This window comes from Tupaia chinensis, unplaced genomic scaffold (genome assembly GCF_000334495.1).
Source record: "Tupaia chinensis unplaced genomic scaffold, TupChi_1.0 Scaffold000168_1, whole genome shotgun sequence".
NCBI lineage: Eukaryota > Metazoa > Chordata > Mammalia > Scandentia > Tupaiidae > Tupaia > Tupaia belangeri.
Genome location: NW_006159643.1, coordinates 942,570 through 959,002, shown reverse-complemented (window position 1 = coordinate 959,002; position 16,433 = coordinate 942,570). Strand labels below are relative to the sequence as shown.

The window sequence follows — 16,433 nt, the reverse complement described above, 5'->3', positions numbered from 1 at the left end:
GGGGGGGGGATTTCTCGCTTTTTGTCTCTCTGTCTCTCTCTGTCTTTTTGGCGAGCACACACACCCTATAGCAAAAACCTCTCCAAAAAAAAATCATGTTGTAGAACTACAGATTTTAGTATAAAGAGAAAACCTGTTTTGTTCTTTTGAGATAATTTGACATATTTCTTGGCCTAAGGTTTCAATACAGAGCCACAACATATGGTAACAAATACAGGACCCAGTATTATACACTGAAATAAGATTATCTCCTTTTACTAAACAGAAAAGGATTAAAAGCATTTTATTTTCTTCCCAGTAAATATGAAAAGTTAACATCTGTCACTGAGACCTTCACCATAGTATGGTAAATGAAAAATTTTCAGTGATCAATTGTGGTGATAATCTTCATATCGGGAATGAAAGGATACACAATAAATTAATGAGGAAGTGAATATATACGCGAGACAACGAATATATGAAAAAGAACAAGCATGAGAGAACACGCACCCTCGTAGCCCACATTAAGGTTTATACAGTTTTCCCACAAAATCCTACAAATAATAATGAAGTCTAAAAAGACAAACATTTTTAAAACTACAGAACTCCTATAAGACAGGCATATCTTCTGGGACAGAAAAATAATGACTACTTTTTACATCTCTGAAGAGAAGCAGTCAAAACATTCCTCAGAGGCCATGTTGCCATGAGCCAGAGCAGAAGGATCTCTTAAATGGGGGTATAAAATAAAATTCAGAAGGGGAATGAATGGCTCAGCAAGGAAATCAATTAGTTTCAGATCAAAGGATATTCTGGACCAATACTAACAAAACTTAAAACAAAGTCCCCAAAGGATAAAACTGGTTCTAAGAATCTCAAAACGAAGCCTAATAATATGTAAAACAATACCATAAACTCCAGCATCAAATTTTATAAAATCCAATGTCTGGGACCCAATAAAAAATTACCAGTCACACAAAAAAGGCAGAAAATATAACCCCTAACAAGATAAAATGTAAGAAATGAAAACACCATAAAAGGAAATGGTACAAATGGATGCTAAAACAAATATATTCTATACATTCAAGAAGATAAAGAAAGCATGATGATAATAATGCAAGGTATGAAAAAGACCTAAACTGGCAGAAAAAGTTTCTTTATTATGACAGAAAAGTTCTGTATGTTGGTTTTGGTGGTGGTCATATGACAAGTGATAAAATAACATAGAATGATAATGACATTAAAGCTAAAGCATGCAAAAACTAATGAAATCTGAGTTAATCTGTGTCTAATTAGTTACATTTGTGCCTATCAATTTGCTTCAACAATGCACTGTAATTATGTAAGATGACATTACTGGAGAAAGCTCGGTGATAGGCATGAGATATCTTTGCACTATTTAACTTCTTTAAGTTTATAATTATTTAAAAAATCTAAATATTTTTCTACAGGCTCAAATTAATCATCTAGAAATAAATCTTCAATACCTGTACATAAAATACATTGGCTAGGGTGAACAGACTAAATGTTACAAAATATAAGTTTAATGAACTTGAAGACACAGCAGCTGAAATTAAACACAGTGAAAAAAAGAGGCTAGGAAAAAAATGAACTATATGGGACAATGAACTGTGAGACAGCATCATGAATGCAATTAGTGTCCCAAGAGTAGTAGGAAGGGTAACAATGACCACTTTTTTTTCCCTAAATATGATGAGAATTATAAATTACAATAAATTCAACAACTATCTATGAGAAAAACAACAAAACATACCATAATATTTCAAAGTAAAACTGCTAAAGCAGTGATAAAGAAGAATCTTGAGGTGGCAGCGGGGATAGGAATGACATCAGACTTACCAGAAACTATGCAAATGAGAGGAAAGCAGTTCAATGTTTTTAAAATACAAAAAGAAAACTATCAACAACAGATTCTGAAAACTAAAATATCTTTTAAAAATAAAGATTGGGGCCAGCAGGTGTGCTGATTAAGGTGCTGGACTCCCACATGGCCTACCACTGTTAGAGTCACAGACCACACCAGTATGTGTGCATGCATGCCCAGGGTCCTACGAGGAGAATGGAGGAAAAGGGATGACGGCGTGGACATTCTCCCTGGAGGATAATTGTCACTTTCCCTCAATATCTATCTCTGTCTCTCTCTAGTAAGCGCGTGTGCCTTATGGCAAAAACCTAATAAATAAATGAATAGATACAGAAATAACGGTTTATGTACAGCCACTTTGGAAGGCAGATTGGCAGTTTCCTACAAAGTTAAACAGACTGACCACACAACTTAGTAAATGTGCCTATAAGTATTTGCAAACGTTAACAAAAACATTTATATTCAAACCAAAACCAATACATGAATGTTTATAACAGTGAAAATGTTCAACAAGAGAATAGACAAACAATACCTTTACAATAGAATGCTATTCAATAAAAGGTATTAATTTGTGCAACACGAATGAATTTTAAATGCATTTTTGCTATGGAAAGAATCTAGACCAAAAAGGCAACATACTGAATGATTCCAATAATATGACATTCTGAAAAAAGCAAAATTAGGAAGACAGGCCCAGTAGGTTCTGAGGTAGTTAAGGCACTGGATCCCACATGGCTGACTGCTGTTCAAGTCCAGACCCTGTGTCTTGAAAAATCAACCAGGGTGGGGGACCAGCAGTTAGCATAATGGCTATGTCACTGGACTCCCATGTAGTCGACCGAGGTTCGTGTCCCGGACCCGGTGGCTTAAAACACACAGGGCACATGTGCGGGCATGCCCAAGATCCCAAGAGGAGAATGGAGAAGGGATTGCGGCGTGGCCATCCCCCAGGAGGGAGATTTCTTGCTTTCTGTCTGTCTCTGTCGTTCTGGGGAACACACACACCCTACAGCAAAAACCTCCCCCCCCCCAAAAAAAAAGGTCAACCAGGGTGCATGTGCATGCATGCCCCATGTTCAAGATAAGAAGGGAGTATGGCATGTGGCCATCCACCTGGGGGGTGATTTCTTACTCCCCCAACCCCCATCTCTCTCTCTCTAATGCAGATGCCCTTGCCCTATGGCAAAAAACTTATAATTTTTTTGAGAAGTTTTCACTATAGGGCGCGTCCGCTCGTCAGATAGAGACCGAGAGACAGAAAGCGAGAAGTCACCCGCCAAGGGGGATGTAGAAATAAATCTTCAATACCTGTACATAAAATACATTGGCTAGGGTGAACAGACTAAATGTTACAAAATATAAGTTTAATGAACTTGAAGACACAGCAGCTGAAATTAAACACAGTGAAAAAAAGAGGCTAGGAAAAAAATGAACTATATGGGACAATGAACTGTGAGACAGCATCATGAATGCAATTAGTGTCCCAAGAGTAGTAGGAAGGGTAACAATGACCACTTTTTTTTCCCTAAATATGATGAGAATTATAAATTACAATAAATTCAACAACTATCTATGAGAAAAACAACAAAACATACCATAATATTTCAAAGTAAAACTGCTAAAGCAGTGATAAAGAAGAATCTTGAGGTGGCAGCGGGGATAGGAATGACATCAGACTTACCAGAAACTATGCAAATGAGAGGAAAGCAGTTCAATGTTTTTAAAATACAAAAAGAAAACTATCAACAACAGATTCTGAAAACTAAAATATCTTTTAAAAATAAAGATTGGGGCCAGCAGGTGTGCTGATTAAGGTGCTGGACTCCCACATGGCCTACCACTGTTAGAGTCACAGACCACACCAGTATGTGTGCATGCATGCCCAGGGTCCTACGAGGAGAATGGAGGAAAAGGGATGACGGCGTGGACATTCTCCCTGGAGGATAATTGTCACTTTCCCTCAATATCTATCTCTGTCTCTCTCTAGTAAGCGCGTGTGCCTTATGGCAAAAACCTAATAAATAAATGAATAGATACAGAAATAACGGTTTATGTACAGCCACTTTGGAAGGCAGATTGGCAGTTTCCTACAAAGTTAAACAGACTGACCACACAACTTAGTAAATGTGCCTATAAGTATTTGCAAACGTTAACAAAAACATTTATATTCAAACCAAAACCAATACATGAATGTTTATAACAGTGAAAATGTTCAACAAGAGAATAGACAAACAATACCTTTACAATAGAATGCTATTCAATAAAAGGTATTAATTTGTGCAACACGAATGAATTTTAAATGCATTTTTGCTATGGAAAGAATCTAGACCAAAAAGGCAACATACTGAATGATTCCAATAATATGACATTCTGAAAAAAGCAAAATTAGGAAGACAGGCCCAGTAGGTTCTGAGGTAGTTAAGGCACTGGATCCCACATGGCTGACTGCTGTTCAAGTCCAGACCCTGTGTCTTGAAAAATCAACCAGGGTGGGGGACCAGCAGTTAGCATAATGGCTATGTCACTGGACTCCCATGTAGTCGACCGAGGTTCGTGTCCCGGACCCGGTGGCTTAAAACACACAGGGCACATGTGCGGGCATGCCCAAGATCCCAAGAGGAGAATGGAGAAGGGATTGCGGCGTGGCCATCCCCCAGGAGGGAGATTTCTTGCTTTCTGTCTGTCTCTGTCGTTCTGGGGAACACACACACCCTACAGCAAAAACCTCCCCCCCCCCAAAAAAAAAGGTCAACCAGGGTGCATGTGCATGCATGCCCCATGTTCAAGATAAGAAGGGAGTATGGCATGTGGCCATCCACCTGGGGGGTGATTTCTTACTCCCCCAACCCCCATCTCTCTCTCTCTAATGCAGATGCCCTTGCCCTATGGCAAAAAACTTATAATTTTTTTGAGAAGTTTTCACTATAGGGCGCGTGTGCTCGTCAGATAGAGACCGAGAGACAGAAAGCGAGAAGTCACCCGCCAAGGGGGATGGCCACGCCACAATCCCTTCTCCTCCATTCTCCTCTCAGGATCTTGGCATGCACCGGTGTGAGGTTTAAGCCACCAGGTCCGGGACGCGAACCGTGGTCGACTACATGGGAGTCCAGCGACATAACCATTACACTAACTGCTGGTCCCTACAATAATTTTTAAAAAGCTAAAACTAGGAGGATGAAAAACATCAATTTCTTCTCTGTGATCTTTGTTTCCTAAACTATAAAATAAATTTCTCAATGTTTATAACTGCCCAAATATTTTAGAGATTGTGAATGACATCTAAAAATACCTTTAATTTGGTAATCATTATCAGGTTCAACTTTAAGTTGAAAGGTGAAACTGGTCGGGTTAAAACAGTTGTACAGGTAAGAGAGTTGGATTTATATTCCAAGTTGACTATTAATTAGAACTATAAGATGTGACCAATTAATTTCATTGGAGCTTAATGATAAAAGCTGAAGTAAATGCACTTGGCATTATCTTTAAAATTTCAGGGTTTCTCAAATTTTAGAACTATACTATGCAACTTTTTCTTGTTAGAGGTATTAATAAATAGCAGTTAGAAAAACGTTTCCTTGCTATTATGAACTGATTTTTAATCACATAGATAAATGTTCTCTAAATTCTGAATTGATGACATGTAGGACATATAAGAAATATGGGTGGACAAAATAAAAATCATAAAACTGAAGAATTTCAATTTCATACTGTACTTGGTCTTGGAAAGCTACCACATTCAAAACAGTTTTTCTGAATAGTTTAATAATAGAGATTTCGTAGGCCTATAACTAACATGTAAAATGAAAAGTTGTCTTTATTTACAAAGAAAAATAAAAATCAACAATACTTTTTGTTTTTTTAAAAATACTCTCTTGAAATTGACTTACACTTCAGTTGTCATAATTTAATGTCTGTAACTCCATTTTGTGTATCTTTTCTATTTTCTGTAGTAAGCCTTTCTGATGTACTTTTTCAAAAATAAAGTATTTTTTTTGAAAGAGATTTTTGCTATAGTGGCCGTGCACTCACCAAAGAGACAGAGAGAAATAGAGACACAAAGTTAGAAATCACCCCTCCCAAGGGAGATGAGCTTCTCCACCGTTCTCCTGTCAGGACTTTAGTTAGTTCTCTTACATATTTTCTGAGGAAGATTCTAAGTATCTGATGAAAATGTACTATAATAGGAAATCAGCATATCTGTAAAAAAGGTCCAGCACATTAAGATATCTCTCTTTCTTCAATGAGACCTTCAATAAACATTCAACTACCTGAATTTTGTTTTAATTTGTTTATTGTCTGTCTGTCTTTACCCTCTTAAAATGAAAGCTTAAGCAGGAGCTTTGTCTCTTATGCTTACCACTGTTACCTAAAGTAACTAAAATAGTGACACATAGCAGATATACTTTATTAAAAAAATGATAAAAATATACTAAATTATTGTTAATTTTATGAAAACTTTATTTTCCTTAAAAGGATTGCAATACTTGTTTGATAAGAACAAGAACAGCAATCAGAAGGTCAATTTTAAAAGCTGGCTGCTGTGAACCATGAAAAATACAAAGTTTTAAAATCATAAATGTATGATTACCCTGTATATTTTTATGCAAAACCAAGCCTTTTCTTTGAATTTAGAATTGGTAATTGTGTTTTCAGACACTTTTAAAAAAAATAAACCATATAAATAACGCATTTAAAAGAAGCATGGTTTCAATTTTGTTTAAAGTTGAACAAAACTTCAAAGGCACTATAAACATCAGAATCTCCAAATTTTTACAATGGTTTTTAGTTTTTCAATAGTCTCATCTAGCAAACATTCCTGGTTGACTTCCTAACAGCCCCTTCTACTTTGAGACCATCATGGTTGTCCATATAGTCGATCTTTATAACATCATTCAAGAGTAAAGGCTGATTAGTCCAAGCCAGTATGATAATCTTAACCCTCTCCCTTGTCAGTAACTATTGATAGTTTATGAAAGGGCATGTGAGCCAATCCTGGTCAGTGAGGCATCTCATGGTAGGATTTTAGAAAAAAGGGGAAAAAAGCCCCTTTTCAACTCTTAGACTTTGTATCAGGACCCCACATAAACTGTATCTACTTTGTAACTATGAGGCAAACTAGACTAAGAACAAGCTATACCTCTGAGAGAGCCAGAGGAGAAAAAACGAAAAGATTTTGGCCCTGATGTTAATCACTTAGCTGCTGCATTAATCAACAACACAAAACCTTCATTCTTCCAGATATATCAGAAAATAAATTTTCCATACTATTTAGAACCAAAGCTTCATAAATCTCTAAGCTTATCCACACCTAATCCCCTTTAGTAATTTGTAGAATACTTTTATATAAAGTCTTTACAAAGCATTCACCCTGCTATACATTAGAACACAGTAGTTTCTAAACTCATGTTTCATTAGCTTAGATCACACTTAAAGTAAAAATTATATTAATACTGGTTTAAAAACTGACTCTTGGGGACCAGCAGTTAGCGTAATGGCTATGTCACTGGACTCCCATATAGTCGACCGCGGTTCGTGTCTCAGACCCGGTGGTTTAAAACTCACGCCAGGCGCATGTGCATGCGGTGCCCAAGATCCCAAGAGGAGAATGGAGGAGAAGGGATTCCGGCATGGCCATCCCCCCTTGGGGGTGATTTCTCACTTTCTGTCTCTATGTCTCTCTCTTGTCTGTCTGGCAAGCGCACACGCCCTCTAGCAAAAACCTCTCCAAAAAAAAAAAAAAAAAGAAACCTGACCCTTGTTAAGGTACAGAATTAACCCAGGGAAGAACACGGTATCAAGAATCAACTAGAGAATAGTTTACTGGCTACAAGTACTCAAAATACTCAAGACTACAAGAATTGAAAGCAAGACAGCCATGGTAGTGCAGCAAATGCAATGTTCCCTGATGCTAAGGTCACATGGGAAAGTCAGAGGTTCACATCCTTGAAGTCTCCATGTACCCACAACATGCTTGTTTGTAGCCATGATTTTTGCTGGCTGAGACTGCTGGTGGGATCAGTGCCAGGATCAGTGCCCATTTCTCTCTCTCTCAGATAAAATAAACTTACCAAAAAAACCCCCAAAAACCCACAACTCTAATTGAATGCAATGGTTCGAAAGCGTAGGTTCAGTGAAGTTTGTTAAGAACATACATCACAAACACATATTTAATAACAACAAAAAAAACTGTCCTATTGGAGGAGAGGAGTAAAGCAACTAAAAACTCCTATTTAAACTTAGGACATATTTCCAGTAGAGAAATTAAAGAGTAAGCCAAGAATCAAAGAAGTAGGGGTACAAGTCAACTCCAACCAAGCAGCACAGTGGTAAAAGAATACAGAACTATAAAAACATCTTACCTCAATATGTGCTAGAAACTATAATACATTATGAACAGCCCCAACCTAAAACATAAAATTGGCTCCTTCCTCTACTCCTACTGAATTGTGAATATTTGCGAAACTCTGAAATTCAAATATTTTAGCTGGTACAAACAAAAAATATTGTTTGTTGTATTTACTCAACAGCGAAATTCCATTTTCTCATGTGTTTATCAAAGGTAACTATAGGAGATTACCATTTATTTATAAAGGATACCTGTAATCCCTGTTAAGAAAACCTAAGTAAATTTTTATAACTGGTTTATAGTTTTTAAATAGTTGTCTCATCATAGCAGAATTAAAACTACATGAGCCTGTGGTCCAGCCCTGTCTGAAGCTGGGGGGGAAGGGGGTGGATCATGGTATCAAGAACTTGGTTGGGGTGTTTTCTCTCTCTCTCTCACTCCAGAGGTAATTTTCAGATTAAAGAAAACTAAAGTAATTCATAAGCAGAACTGCTCTAAAGAAAGCAAGTTTCTTTGGACAAAAGAGAAATAATGCCAGGAAGAGATTCAGAATTTCACAAATGAGAGAAAAACACAATAATGGCAAATATATGTGTATATATAATAAACCAAGTTGGCAAACATTTTTCTGAAGGGTCGAGTTAGTTAGACAGTAAATATTTTAGGCTTCATGGGCCAGTCCTAGTTGTAACTAATCAATTCTATGCTGTAGCTCAAATCAGCCACAGATAATACATTATCTAACAGGTATGGCTATGTTCCAATTAAACTTTATTTACAAAAGCAGGCCTGCAGCTATAATTTGTGACCCCTGTAAGGGACAATTCTTCTCATCTTTTCTTTAATATGTATGTGTGTGCACGTGTACACATATATACACATACATATATATACATGAGAGTTTAAAGCAAAAATTATCTCACACCTTTTCTCTTAGCACTGGGTTCTGATAACCTGTACTCTTTCCTACCACGGGTACCCAGCTCCCAATACAGTCCATGCCAAGGGTTTTGGAGAAGTGTGAATCCCTACCACCCTCTGGTGCTTAAAGATTACCTGGCTGACAAGAGCTGCATCAATGGATATGTCCCATGAAAAGCAGATGAAGCTGTATTTCTCCAGCCCACTGCCAGTCAATTTGTATCCTCATGCCTTATGTTGGTATAATCATATCAAATTTTATGAAAAGAAAATGGACACTCTGTCAGGAGTAAAGCAAGCTTTGGGCAGGAATGGCCCTGCCAATGTGGAACCCAGAGAAAGCAGAACTATAAATAGTAAAGACGATGACACTGATCTCTTTGGATCTGATGATGATGAGAAAAGTGAAGAAACAAAGAGTGCAAAGAATGCCATCCACAGTGTGAGTCAAAGAAAAAAAAATGAAAACCTGCACTGTTTGCTATTTTACTAGATAAGGAACCTTAGGATGATGAAGCAGACATAACAAAATTAGAGTGTGTGTCAGAAGCATTCGAGCAACGATGGCTTGTCTGGAATTCATCTAATCTAGTTCTGGTCAGATATGGAATAAAAAACAACAAATACAATGTGCAGTCGAAGATGATAAAGTTGGAACAGATATGCTGAAGGAACAGATCACTCACTGCTTTTCAGAACAATGTGCACTCTATGGATGTGGCTGCTCTTAACAAAATCCATCCTGGATTGTTACACTTAAATAAAAGCTTGAAAGATAATATAAGACCACCTCCCAACCCCCAGAATTACCTCACTGTGTAGAGTATTTGAAATAAATAGAGGTAATGCATATGACAACAACATAAGAGGGGATGAGTAAGGGAACTATATGCTGACAAGGTTTCCATATTCCACTTGAAAGCCTGTTAAGTATAGTGAGCTGAGCTGTGTACTCAAAAGTGTGTTCAAGACCAAATCCCCAGAATCTCTGAAGGTAACCTTGTGCTGCAACAAGGTCTTTTCAAACGTTAAATGGTATCTTTATAAAAGAAAGGAAAGAGAGATTTTCAAAAAGAAACAGAGAAACTAGACAGAAGACCCTGTAAAGACAGAAGCAGGGGACTGGAGTGATGCAGTATAAGTTAAGGAATGCTAAAGACTGCTAGCTATCACCAGAAACAGGAAATGATAATAAAGAATTCTGTAGCTAGTGGTTAAGGACTCCACCCTGGACCTGGCACCTTCAATCTCACACCAGACATGTGCACATGCGTGCCAAATATCCCGAGGAGAATGGACTGTGGCATGGCTATAAACCCAGGAGGGGGAGAATATTTATTATTTTCTCTCTCAGAGTCTCTGTTTCTCAAGTGAGCACATGTACCCTATAGCAAAAATATCTCAAGGTTTGGGGGAGAGGATTCTTCCCTATAAGCTTCAAAAGGATCATAACCCTGTTGTTTTAAGTTACCAATTTGTGGCTATTTGTTTTATTTAGAGGGATTTTTGCTAGAGGGCAAATTTCAAGTGCTTAAATATGGAGAGAAAAGAAAAGATCAAGTTAACACCTAAGCTGGAGAGAGAGAGAAAATGAGAAACTGATAAACCTGAAAGAAAAACGCATAAATCCACAACTAATTTTAGAAATTTTAATACTCTCTTCTCAATAATACAAAATAAACAAAACTGATAAACAAAAGTCAGCAAGGATACAGAAAAACAGACCACCACCACCACCAATCAGATCTACTAATAATTGACATTTACAGGGTACTACATTAACAACAAATTAAAATCTTTTTTTTTTTTTTTGGGGGGGAGAGGTTTTTGCTATAGTGTGCGTGCGCTCGCCAGAAAGACAGAGTGAGACAGAAAGCGAGCAATCACCCCCAGGGGGGATGGCCACGCTGCAATCTCTTTTCCTCCATTCTCCTCTCAGGATTTTGGGCCTGCACGCAAAAGCGCCTGGTGTGAGTTTAAGCCACTGGGTCCAGGACTTGAACCGTAGGCAACTACATGGGAGTTCAGCAACATAGCCATTATACCTACTGCTGGTCCCACGACATATTAAATTCTTTAAAAGAGGAGCTAAAATAGTTATTGAAGTCAGTCACATCTTAGGTCATTAAAACACAAAAATAAAAATATTTAATGCAGTCGAGTCCACTCAAAGAATGTTCTCTATTACAATAGAAACTGATATATTTTAGAAGCTAGGAAATAAAAAAAACATATATAAACTAAACTGCACATATCTAAATAATCCATAAGTCACAGAGACACTATAAAGGAAAACTTAAAAATATTTTTTTGGGGTCAACCTGTGATGTGGCAGTTAAGGTGGCTGGATCACACAGAGCCAACTGTGTGGTTAAAGTCCTGGACGCAGCGGCTTGAATACCATGCCAGGTGTGCATGGGCACAGGCACACATGCCCAAAATTCTGAAAGGACGGAAAAATAGAGGAAAAGAGAATGCAGCATGACCATTCCCCATGTGGGGTGCTTTCTCACTTTATTACTCTCTCACATGTATGTATGTATGTGTATATATATATATAATATATATATACACATATATACACACACACACAAATGTGTATATTTAAGTGTGTGCATACAAACACATATATACAAACACATATACACATATCTCCGGTGAGAGCATGTGCCCTTTGGCAAATTAAAAAAAATATTTATTAAAACTAACCACATATAAAAATAAAACTACAGAATGAAGCTAAAAGGGTGCACAAGGGGAACTTTATAATTTTTTTCCAAAGTTTATTTTATTCGTAATAGTGATAGTGCATGGGAATAAGAAAAAAAGAAGGAATCACCTTGGCAGGGTCTCATCATGCCATAACCTCCCTTCCCCAGCTCATTAGGATTCTGGGCACGTGTGCATTTATTTTGCGTGTTTCAGGTAAACCCAAGTATCCAAATCCAGGAATCTGAACCCAGAAATCAGCCATGTGACTTGGAGAACTACAATTCCGTTTGCTATCAACTGTGCTACCATACCAAGCTGGGCCAATTTTAAGTGTTTAAATTTGGGGAGAAAAGAAAAGATCAAGTTAACCATCTAAGCTTATACCTTTAAAGAACTACAAAAGGGGGCCTGTAGGTGGCATAGTGACATGGAAATCGCAGTTCAAGCTCAGGATCTAGCGGCTTGCTTTCTTACTTTCTCCATTTCTCTCTCTGTCTCTCTCTGTCTCTCTCTCTGGTGAACACACGTGCCCTATAGCCAAATTTAAAATAGTAATAAATAAAAATTTTAAAGACTATCAAAGAAAGACAAAATGAACAAAAAGTCAAGGAAGAAAATAAGACCAGTTAGTGGATAAAAATTAAAAAGGAAAAAAGGAACTAAAAAAATTTGATAATCTAGTTCTTTAAAATTACTAAAATCACTAAACTGTTAAGGCAGACTGACAAAGAAAAAGTCAGAAACTACCACTACCCAGAATAAGAGAAAAATCCATCACTATAGAACTCAAAGATAATAAAAGAGGTACCAGGGGGACCAGTAGTTAGTGTAATGGCTATGTTGTTCAACTCCCATATGGCTGCCCGCGGTTCGAGTCCCTGACCTGGTGGCTTAAAATCACGCCAGGTGCGTATGCATGGGTGCCCAAGATCCCAAGAGGAGAATGGAGATAGGACTGCAGCTTGTCCATCCCCCCGGGGGGGATGATTTCTCACTTTCTGTCTCTCTCTGTCTTTCCGGCAAGCATACGTGCCCTACAGCAAAAACCTCTCCCAAAAAAATAAAAAATAAATAAGAGGTACCAGAACAATTCTATACAAATAAATTAAGCAACTTACATGATATGGACCCATTCCTCAGAAACCTCAGACTACCAAAACTTATTCTTGAATGAGAAAATCCAGTCTTAAATCTACTGAAAAAAATTGAACTCATAGTAAAAAAACAAACAAACAAACAAACAAAAAATATATACTCTCCAGACCCAGGCAATTTCGTCAGTGAATTCCACTGAACATTTGAAGAAGAAATAATATTCATTTGATACAATGTTTTCCAGAAAATAGAACATGATGGAATACTTCTGACCTTATTTTTATGAGGGTAACACTACCAAAAACAACACATTTCTTTACCCCCCCCCAACCAAGAGATTTTTGCTATAGGGCATGTGTGTTCCCAGAGAGACAGAGATAGAAAGTGAAAAATTCCTTCTCCTCCATTCTTCTCTTAGGATCTTGGGCACACACACACATGTGCCTGGCAGAAGTTTTAAGCCAACGGGTCCAGGACTCGAACCGGGTCGACTATGTAGGAGTCCATAGACAAAACCATTATGCCATCTGCTGGTCCCAACACAACATTTCTTCTAACTTATCTCCCCCAACTCTCTCCACCACCCTCAAAATGCAGGCAGAGGTTCTACTCTAAAGACAACAAACAAGGGCTGGCAGGTGGTATGGTGGTTAACAGCACTGGGCTCCCAAAAGGCCAACTGAGGTTTGGGTTCCAGACCTGGCTACTTGCATTCTCACTTTCTCTCTCTCACTCAGTCCCTTTCTGGCTTAAAAGTAAACAAACAAACAAACAAATAAAAAAAAATGAATAACAACAAACAGTCTTAGAATACTGGGACCCCATTTGCCTTTAAGTTATCTCACTCACATGATAGAGGTTTCACATAAGGACACATAAGTAAAAAAAGACCAGAGGCTACCACCTTGCCTAACTAGTGGCTCAGAGATTTTGCTGCAGAGAAGCAGTCTTAGAAGCAGAGAACTCTGAAATGATGCCTAAAGGAACTGACTTTATTAGTAACAGAGCCTAGGGAAGTTCAAGTTTAAGGGTACTCTCAAGGTCAGCAAGTAGCATGGTGGTTGAAGCAGCCAGACCCCACACAGCCTGCTACGCAATTCAAGTCCTGATCCACTGGCTTAGGAGTCATGCCAAACATGTATGTGCAAGTCCAGCATACAGAGAGAAGAATAGAGCATGGCTATCGCCCTTGAGGTGAGGTACTTTCTCATTTATGTTCTCGCTTTCTGGGAAGCACAGGTGTCCTGTAACAAAATTTAATTATTTTTTGTTTAAAAAAGGAGATTTTGAGAGAGCAACTAAAAAAAAGCTGTTAACTACAAGAGAGCAAGCTAAATCACAGATCAACTAGTTTACCAAACAGAACTAGGGCTAGAGACAACTAAGAAAAACAAACATTAAAGACTGGCCTCAAAGCAGGCGATGTGGTAAAGCACTGGATTCCCACATGGCTAACTATAGTTCAAGACCCTGACCTGGTAGCTTGGAAACCATACTAGGTACATGTGCATGTATGCCCCAAATCCCAGGAGGAGATTAGAGAAGTGTGGCCATCCTCCCTAGTGGAGGTGTGTGGGGGGAGTGTTTCTCACTTACTCAGAATGGCATACAACTTAAAAATTCTGTTTATTACTGGAATTTTCCAGTTTAATACTTTTAGACTGTGAAAAATAAAGTCAAAGACAAGGAGTAACTTCTGTATTAGTGTTTTAAAAATAAGATTTTAAGTTATTATTAAAGATAGAGGATTGGCCCCATAGTGCAGTGGTTAAGTTATACATGTAGAAAGCCAGAGCCCACATGGCTACCCATGGATTGAATCTTAGCCCCAGCAGCTTGAAAATACACTGGGTGTGTGTTCACTCAAAACCCTGATGGGATGGAGAAGTGGGAGAAAAAAGGACTGCAACATGACCACAATCAAGGAGGGGATGCATTCTCTATCTCTTTTTCTTTTCTCTACCACTCTGGCAAGCACACACACATCATCTGGTAAATTGAAAAAAAAAAAAAAAAGAGAGAGAGAGAGAGAGCAAAACAGCAAAATATATTCTTCTCAAATTCTAAAAATTCTAATGAAATATTCTCCAGAAAAACTTCATAGGTCATAATCAAATCTTAGTATTTATTTTCTAAGCTTATTTACTTTTGGGAGGGAGGAATACACACACAGCACCCTCAACAGGGGCTCAATAAATATTGCAATCTATAGCCAGCCTTGGCCAGTCCTGGATCATAATAAGCACATCTAGGTCCAATGTACTCTGAATGTGAGCCTGGAATCTTCCATGTAGATGAACCTCACAGAGCATCACATTTTACTGTTAAACCACTGTCTAGCTTCCTTAAAAAAGACAAAAATTTTTGCAAAGTACGTTCCCAAAATCCAATGGAATAATATTAGAAATAATGACAATAAAATTTTGATAATTCACAAGTAAGTGGAAGTTAATTAATACTCCTCTAAATAACCAATAAGTAAAAGAAAAAAAAAAGAAAAAAAAAACAGAAAATAGTTTGGAAGAAATAAACTCAAAAACCTAAGATACTAAAACATACATGATACTGTGAAAGCAATGCTTGGAGGGGAATTTATAGTTTTAAATGCCTACATTTAAAAAAATGAAGATCACCAATTTAATTTTCCATACCTTCAAAAAAATTACAAAAAAGATGTGCAAACTAAGCTGAAAGCAAATAGAAGAAAACAGATAGCAAAAGTAAATGGAGGGGAATTTATAGTTTTAAATGCCTACATTTAAAAAAATGAAGATCACCAATTTAATTTTCCATACCTTCAAAAAATTACAAAAAAGATGTGCAAACTAAGCTGAAAGCAAATAGAAGAAAATAACAGATAGAAAAAGTAAATCCAAGAGAGAATCAAAATGTTTTTAATCGCCAAAAAATACAAACAAAATTAACAAACTTTCAAGCAAACTGACAAAGAGGAAAAAAAAAGAGAAAACTCAAAAGTACTAAAAATCAGGAAAGAAACAGGCTATACTACTCCTAATCTTACACACATAAGAATTATTATAAAGGGACAACTTCATGAAAACAAATTAAACATCAAGAAGTATGGACAAATCCCTAGACAGTCACAGACTGTGATTTGAATAGGACTATGACAAGTAGAAAGATTTCATTACTAATTTTAAAATACCCTACAGAGAAAAATCACAAGCCCAGATTGTTTCACTGGTGAACTCCACCAAGCATTAAAAAAATAAATAAATAAAAATTACCAATTCTACACAAACTCTTCCAAAAACAGAGGCAACCAAATACTTTCTAATCCATTCTATGAGACCATTATTACCCATATAACACCAACAATATCACAAGTAATGAAAACTACAAGTATTTCCTAAGAAAATAAACATGGGGCCAGCAGATGTTGTAAGTGGTTAAAGCGCTGGACTCCCACATGCCCGACCATGGTTCAAGTCCCAGACCTGGGTGCTTGCTTTCTCACTTTCCCTCTTGCTCTCT

General features: G+C 37.4%; 1 protein-coding gene and 1 pseudogene across 6 annotated transcripts in view; one reads left to right on the top strand and one right to left on the bottom strand.

Annotated features, from left to right (window-relative positions):
• The window catches only part of CNOT2 (CCR4-NOT transcription complex subunit 2), a 119,116-nt gene that overhangs the window by 88,732 nt on the left and 13,951 nt on the right, over window positions 1-16,433 (bottom strand). The gene's annotated exons all lie outside the window — the stretch shown is intronic.
• On the top strand, window positions 5,137-9,953 carry LOC102482197 (elongation factor 1-beta pseudogene; annotated as a pseudogene).